The sequence below is a fragment of the Hylaeus anthracinus genome, unplaced genomic scaffold (genome assembly GCF_026225885.1).
Source record: "Hylaeus anthracinus isolate JK02 unplaced genomic scaffold, UHH_iyHylAnth1.0_haploid 12976, whole genome shotgun sequence".
NCBI classification, from domain to species: domain Eukaryota; kingdom Metazoa; phylum Arthropoda; class Insecta; order Hymenoptera; family Colletidae; genus Hylaeus; species Hylaeus anthracinus.
The window spans coordinates 31,452-39,262 of NW_026534435.1; the positions used below are offsets into that span (position 1 = coordinate 31,452).

At 34.0% G+C, this 7,811-nt stretch overlaps 1 pseudogene; it reads right to left on the minus strand.

Annotated features, from left to right (window-relative positions):
* Positions 1-1,060: 1,060 nt before the first annotated feature.
* On the minus strand, positions 1,061-5,621 carry LOC128892650 (zinc finger protein 665-like; annotated as a pseudogene).
* Between the last annotated feature and the right edge of the window lie 2,190 nt (positions 5,622-7,811).

A 7,811-nucleotide genomic window follows, 5' to 3' on the forward strand; every position in this document is an offset into this window, starting at 1 on the left:
TTATGACAATAGTTATATTAATTATTAACAATATTTCTTTAAACAATGACCGAGAATATGATTTTGCTGTAATATTAATGTTTCGCGAAATATTTTCTCGATGGATCCAACGAGCCATCGAATCAACAACCACGCAGTTATTGTTTGTCCTTGTCCCACTCTTCTATAGCGAGTCGCGAGCCGCAAGCCGCGACCGATGCAGGTATACGAGGGGTGGGAGCTCATTTTTCGACGATCCTTCGGTCGATACGGATCTCGCGATCGCGCGTCCGTGTCTCGCGTCTTTCCTATTTTTGCGTAGTGTAATTTCCCTTAGTTATCGTGTGCTTGGTATTGCTTATGGGTATTGCTTAGTTTGGTTTGGTTAGCTTTAAGGCATGTCTCTAAGTTAGTTTTAAGGCATGCATGTACGAGTGTCTGTCCTCTACCAAGTAATTATTAATCAACTTCTTTTGCTTTGTTCGTAGGTCCATATTGGACTCGCAACTTCGTTCTCCACTTCGGTCACTATTACTTCATGTCATAAGTGAAGTGACCAACTGTGTGACTGGACAGAAAGGTCGGTTGCCGTCCTCCTGATGGATCTGAGTCGAGAGGGAGACAATCGGCACCTCCGGATCGGTCCTCTACTTTCTGCACCACGTTTAGTGAAGTCCAAGGCTCCCGGCGCAGTGCAGTAAGTCCAAAGCGCAGTGAGACGGGTGCAAGTCGGGTCCTATAGTGGCTCCCAACGGGGTGCAGGGTGTGGAGGACTGGTTCGGAGGCGTCGGTCGTCTTCCTCTTGAGTCAGATCCAACAAGAGGAAACGGGACTGACTCAGTAAGTCCAGTTTCATGGTCGCGGCGTGCGCGATTTCCATTTAGCTTCCATTTAGTTCAAATAATTATTTGGCAGAGTCAGATTTAAACTTTGGAAATCAAAGGGAGTTCGTTTTCTTTAATTTCCACGGTTTCGTACTTAGTATTAAGCTCGTCGACTCTACGTAGAGTATGCATCTATGTATGTATACTGTATGTAGAGGGAGATCGAAGGAAGTTTGATTCCTTCTATCTCCGGGTCTTCAGTCGCAGCAACCTCCACGTGGTGAGACCTGGTAATCGGTATTATTCGCGACGAACAATCCTTCGTCGCGAATAATAGCGAGAGCTAATGGCTGCGAAAGTGTAAAGTGCAATGTGTAAAGTGAGATTAGATTTAGTTTAGCAGGGCAACACCAAGGAGCCGTAGTTGGTATTAGTGGTCCGTAAAAGAACAAAGCATTTCGACAAGTCGTCAACCATAATCGATGGCGAAGGTTTCAGTCGTATAGGAAAAGATTGGAAGACTCTGTCAACGCTGAGAGTGTCTGTCGCCTACTACAAAACTAATACTTGATATATCAATTTATTACGACTTCAAAAATTTATGTTAAACAAACAGCAATAGTAAATGTAAACTTTAATCTTTCCTGTTATTATTTTTATTTTATAAAATTACAAATATGATACACTGAACAAACGCAAGCTCAGAATGATACGTAATGCTATAAATAATTTATTCTTCTCCGATATTTGTCACTTCTTTCTTGTATGTTAGATACTTCTATGTAATAATCATTTTCCTATACATATCTATTTTAGCGTGTTATCTTCTAAGAATTTCTCATATTCACAAATAATTTTAATGTAAAAATCAAATACAAATATAACATATTTTTATGAATATATTGTTTATTTTCCATTATTACATTTATATTTATAGATGTAATACACAATTACGCAGTTCCAGAAGTTCGCAAAGCGTTTATTGTGTTTACAATTATCGTAAAGGCACAGCTCGAATGTAGGCTGTGTATTATTCATTATCAGTTTTAGGAGTTAGTTAAGGTATTGGGGAAATGTAACAATAGTCTTCACTTATAATAAAAAGATATCAATTGCTTTATTGTACATGAATTAATTACATTTTTATCATAGTTAAAACATTTCATAGTTGGCAAGAAATTAGTCAGGTTTAGTAAAACAAAAGGGAATTTTTTAACAAATTTAGGCGCGATTCAGGAGCAACATACGCAGCATTAATTGCATTAAAACATATGTACAACATGTGTACAATATGCATTAGGAATATAAATAATTAACTATACATCACTTTATTATACAGAGATCATTCAAATTCTGTGCATGTAATATTTACACTGTAGGGCTGTATGTGTTGTTGCACTTCCTCCGCGTATTCTTGAGCTATGGGATTGCCTTGTCCGTGCAAAGCGACGTGTTTCAAGATATCTTTCTTTTTCGTAAAGACTTCGTCGCACTGTTCACAACGGATTGTTTTTGCATTATGGGTTTTCGTATGCTTTAACATATCGTTCTTTTGTGAAAACGTTCTACCACACGTGTCGCAGGAAAATGGCTTTTCCCCCGTATGAATTCTCTCGTGAACCTTCAGCGCCCCCTTGCGCGTGAAACTTTTATTACAGTACGTACATTTATGAGGTTTAATGCCGGAATGAATCTTCATGTGTTGATTGAGGTTACTGGAACACTTGTATCCCATTTTGCATACTTTACAAGCGTAAGGACGTTCTCCAGTATGTATCCTCTCGTGTATAAGACGCACCTCTTTGGACACAAGTGCGCCACCACAATACTGGCACACGTGTGATCTTTCTTTAGAGTGTACGGATTTTTTGTGATATATCAAGGAATTTTTACTAGCTAATTGTTTCCCACAAATGTTGCACTCGACGTTCATTTTGTCTCCTCTATGTATCCGCTCGTGGTTCAGCAAAACTGCCCGCGTTGAGAATATCCGGCTACAAACTTCGCACCGCTATATTGTTTTATCGGTGCTCTTTCTCCTTATGCTTTCAATGATATCTTTCTCCGTATGTTTTTTCCTGTGTAGCTTCAATTCACTCATCGATTTACACCTGTGTGCACAAACCTAAGAACACAGAAATACAATGATTTCAATACGTTAGTTTAAGAGTGCAGTCCGACTAACTTTTATTGTCAAATAAAATGACATCTTAGTCTTATTTTTATTGTATTTTTAGCGTGATTGAATTATATAACGTAATTTTGTTTGGCAATAGAAGTTACTTGGTTTGCTTTCCGCAATCAATGAATTGAAATCATTTATTTCCTTGGTCAATCTAAGTGATCCAAAAGGTGTAAACAGAATTATTCTTCTTAATTCTTTGTATTTGATGAAAAGAAACAAAAGTTTCCTCCGGAGACTTGGCTATGGCTAGACTGATTTTCACATTGAATACCTACACTACACGTGTATATTCCATCTCCATTATCATGTCGTTTGAGATGTGTATTCATATTTCCTTTGCGATTAAAGGCTGCTCCACATACAGGACAATTATGCTTGTTTCCACCATGGGATAGTTTATGCTGTCTTAGCTGTATTCTCTTATAAAAAGCTTTTCCACATTTCTCGCAAGAGTAAGGTTTGTTTCCATTGTGTTGGTTCATGTGTTCTCCCAAATGAAATCTGGAGTGTATATGTAATACACATTGAATGAGATAAAAATGACAATTCGTTTTAAAAACAGTTTATGACACGTTATGTATAAGTTCAAAAACGCTACCTAGATCTGAATGCATTTCCGCAAATATCGCAAACATGTCGTTTCTTTTTCGCGTCGTCTAAGTGAGTTCTTTTGTGACCTCTCAAGTTATTGGAGTGTTTAAAGCTCTTCCCGCATAAGTCGCATAGATAAGGTTTGTCGATTCTATGAGTGGCTTCGTGCACATCTAAACTGGACCATTTTTCGTAGCTCTTAGCGCACGTGATACACTTAAATAGTGGCTGACCCCCATGGCATTCTGTAATGTGATTTAATAAGTCCTTTTTGATAGAATAGATTGACTCACAGTGGCCACATTGTTTATTAGTTTCCACCATGGCACCGGTATTCGTGATAAGAGAGTTTTTAGAGGTATTGTCATGTTCTTTAGTCATATCTAACTTATCTGGACTTTGGCATTGTTTTTCTTGGGAATGTTTAGAATGTGTACATTTATGTTTAACAAAATGTTTCTCATCTTCAAAATGTTTATTGCAAACGTTGCAAGTCTTCGGAACTAGTTGAAATAACATTTTGTCGACATTGTTAGACTTTTTACTGTTTATATTACCAGTAATTTCTTTTTGTTTTTGTGGTATTTCCTCGTCGTCACATAAAATTTTGTGATTTTCAAAAATCTCTTGTGTTTTAAATGAATCTTTGCAATGAAAACACGTAATTTTATTGTCATCTGATGTGCTGCCGTTTTGATTACTTGTCATAGTTTTATTTATAGAACTGTTTCCTCCATTTTCTTCATGGTAGGATTCAATAAGACTATTTAATTCAGACTGTGCTTCTTTTCTTACATTCTTTGCAAAGGTAGTTTTCTGTGTATTAATATCTTCAAAATAACTCAATTTTGTTGTAATATCCTGACCCATTACTATTCCATCAACTTTAGTGGAAGATAATTCAATAGATGAACTAGGATTTATTTCATTTGTACACATTTCTTTGGCTATTTCCAAGCAACACTTCTTTGCTATTGAATTATATTTATTGTCATAGTTTAGCTACAAAACAAGACAAAAATAGTTTCCACTAAGAATTGTATGTTAAGTTATACACAAAATTTGTTAGTTACATTTGTAATATGACCTAAAATGCACTTACTTCTTCGTTAATGTCTAGAAATCTCTTTAATCTCATATCTGTCTTTAAAGAAGTGATAACAAGTGAATGTGCAATTTCCAATTTATCGTAACAGTTCATGCATAATTTCTGTGGCATTAAGTCTTCTATGTTCACAGTTATCGGTAGATGTAAACTTATTTTGTCTTTTAGTTTCAATTCAATGCCTTTTGCTGTAAATATTTCTATACCATCTAAAGATGGTTCTCCACAGATTCTGCATAAGTTTGGAAATTTAATACTAATATCCCTGTACTGATCTATCTCAGTATCCATATCACAGTATGAAAATACAACATTGTCTGCTATTTCATTTTGTTCTTCCCCATTAAAGATATCTTTAGAACCTTTCTTTGTTGGCATGTCTGATTCAAACAGAGTAGGAACAGCGTGTTGGTCTATTATAATAGGATCCATTTTACTTATATAATAACGGTCCTCTATGTGATGAGAACATATATAGTAATTCAGATGTAACTCTTTGTTAGATTTCATCAAAAGATCTGTTCTGCCACAATGGTGGGCCCATATTCTAGAGCTATAATAAAGTAATGCTTGATAATTTATGCAAGCATATTCATACCAATAAGTAGTACAGACATCTTATATAATAGTTTGACAGAAGTCTTATAAATTGCGGATTGTCAATTAGTGCGTCAGTATTTAGTGTGAAAATAAGACAGTATCTTTAAACGGAGTACCTCATATTTTTATGAGACTTACGTATCATCATTCGGAAAATTAATGAACATGACGTGTGTTGAGTCCTCATTGTCTGAAGAATATTTACAATTCTTTGCAGCACAAACAACCCTCATATTGTGAATTCTTAATTCAATAAGAAAACGTAAATTTATTAGTTAATGTACACTTTTTCATTACTATATCTCAATGTTTATCTTCGATATATCACAGGTTATATATATAGTTAACAAAAGGATGTGGCGCCATCTAAAATAAAACTCCCAAGTTTGTAGTAAAATAGTTCCAATTTTCAAACGCTAGATAGCGTTATGACATTCAGGATACCGATATTGTAGTTATTTGCATAATTTACATTTTTTTTGTGTATATAAATGTTTCTAAATCATGTCAAGTATAGCGTGCTATAATTTAAACTCACGGTTTTTAATTTATAGACTAAAATTAATGAAAAAAATAGGAATAGATCGTGGCGCCATCTAGAATAAAAAGCCCAAGTTTGTTGTTAAATAGTTTGAATTTTCAAATGCTAGATGTCGCTATCAGTTTTATAATTCATTGTATAACAAAAAATTAATATAAATATTGTAGTTTCTTTTGAAATGTTCACAAATTCAGTACTTTATACTCTTAGTGTTATTGGAGTTTCATTATTGAATAAATTATGCGAAAATTATACAATTTCGATGATCATAAGTCAGTGGCGCCTTCTAGCGGTTTTAAGATGAACTATTTTCACTACAAACTTGGGCGTTCTATCTTAGATGGCGCTGGCGATATACAAAAAATGAAATATATTTTGAATATAAAACCTTCCGCGTTTTACCACCTAATTGCGTGTAATTTCATTTAACATAATAAGAATGGATGTATACTGAGAAGCTTTAGAAGCTTCTTTAAAATTTTTAATTTTGCACTGCATCCGAAAAAGTTGCATTGTATTTAATATGCTGTATTTAATAATTTAACCAAATCCGTCAACAGCTGGTGAAAATAATGGAGTTTAAATAGATATTATTTCATACTTTTCACTGCATTTTCTTTCATATAAAGTAACTAGAAATTATTTCATACTTTTTACTGCAGTTTTAATGAAAAAATAGTTCGAAAGTGTTCTTCGAAGTCGGTTATATTTTTTTTTCCAAAAATTATTTTTCTCAGTAAAAGCTTTATCAGAGAGCCGCGTGCACATCCGCTCGAAAGGGCAAATGTTACGGAGGAGTGGTCTGATAGAAATTACGAAAACGGAGTGAAGTCATCGTACGTAAGATGATACATGGGGCAGACGTAATACAAGCTATAATAATACAAGCCCAAGAAAAAAGACATAAAGATTTTTGGAAGATTTAGAGAGAAAAACTAACGAAGATGTTCTAGAATAGTTACAAACACCGGTTACATTTTATAGATTACTTTTAACCTCCGACCCATATACAGTGGGTGTAGAATGTATTCGTACACCGATCAATTTCCCAACAAACTTTTCTGTGAAATTGTAGTTTCTTAACTTCTTTTTTTGTAATCAATGATATGTTACATATTCTAAGAAGTCTCTAAGGTAGATATAGTCCAAACAACATTTACTAGTTAATATAACTTGTAAAATTAACAAAAAGATGCGAAAAGTGGGTGAAAGTATAGAAGCAATAAGTATTTGTACGATTCTTATGACGAACCATTTACGGTAGAATTTGTAACATAAACACATTAGTTTATTGCTCCATGCGAATTAGAAAACATCAAATTTCCAGGAAAGTACTTTTAGACAGTTTTACGAATACTTCTTATTGCTTCAACATTTGTATCGATTAATTGTTTTTTTCTTGTTAATTTCGCAACTTACATAAATAGCTATTTTTTTCGTAATCTATCTATTCTAGAGATTTCGGAGAATATGTAGAATGTCATTTTTTATAAAAAAAATAAGTTAATAAATTACAGTTTTAAATAGTTTTTTTGGAAATTGATCGGTGTACGAATATTTTCTATACCCACTGTATTTCGAAACACTGCCACATGCAGAGCATAAGTAAATACTATCAATATCCTGTAATTTTAACAATGTAATTAGCGTCTAAAATTAAAAATACTACTTTTATTTTATGTCGTGTCATTCTTTGTAAACGAAATTCTAACAATAGAACACATAATATTTACTTGTAAAAATACGGAACCACTCCGCATACAATACGAACTACCCACCTAGTTTAAAGGAAGCGTGGAGCACAAAAGAAAACTTAAACAAAATAATCCAGCTACTTAAAGATGCACATATATGGACCAACATCTAACATTGGAAAAAAACCTCATAAGAAATTGTTGCTAATAACCAAAGGTTGACGCGACGTTAAATATGTAATTTAAAAAAAAAAAAAAAATGGATTAAGGGGGTATTATTGTCTAAAAGTTT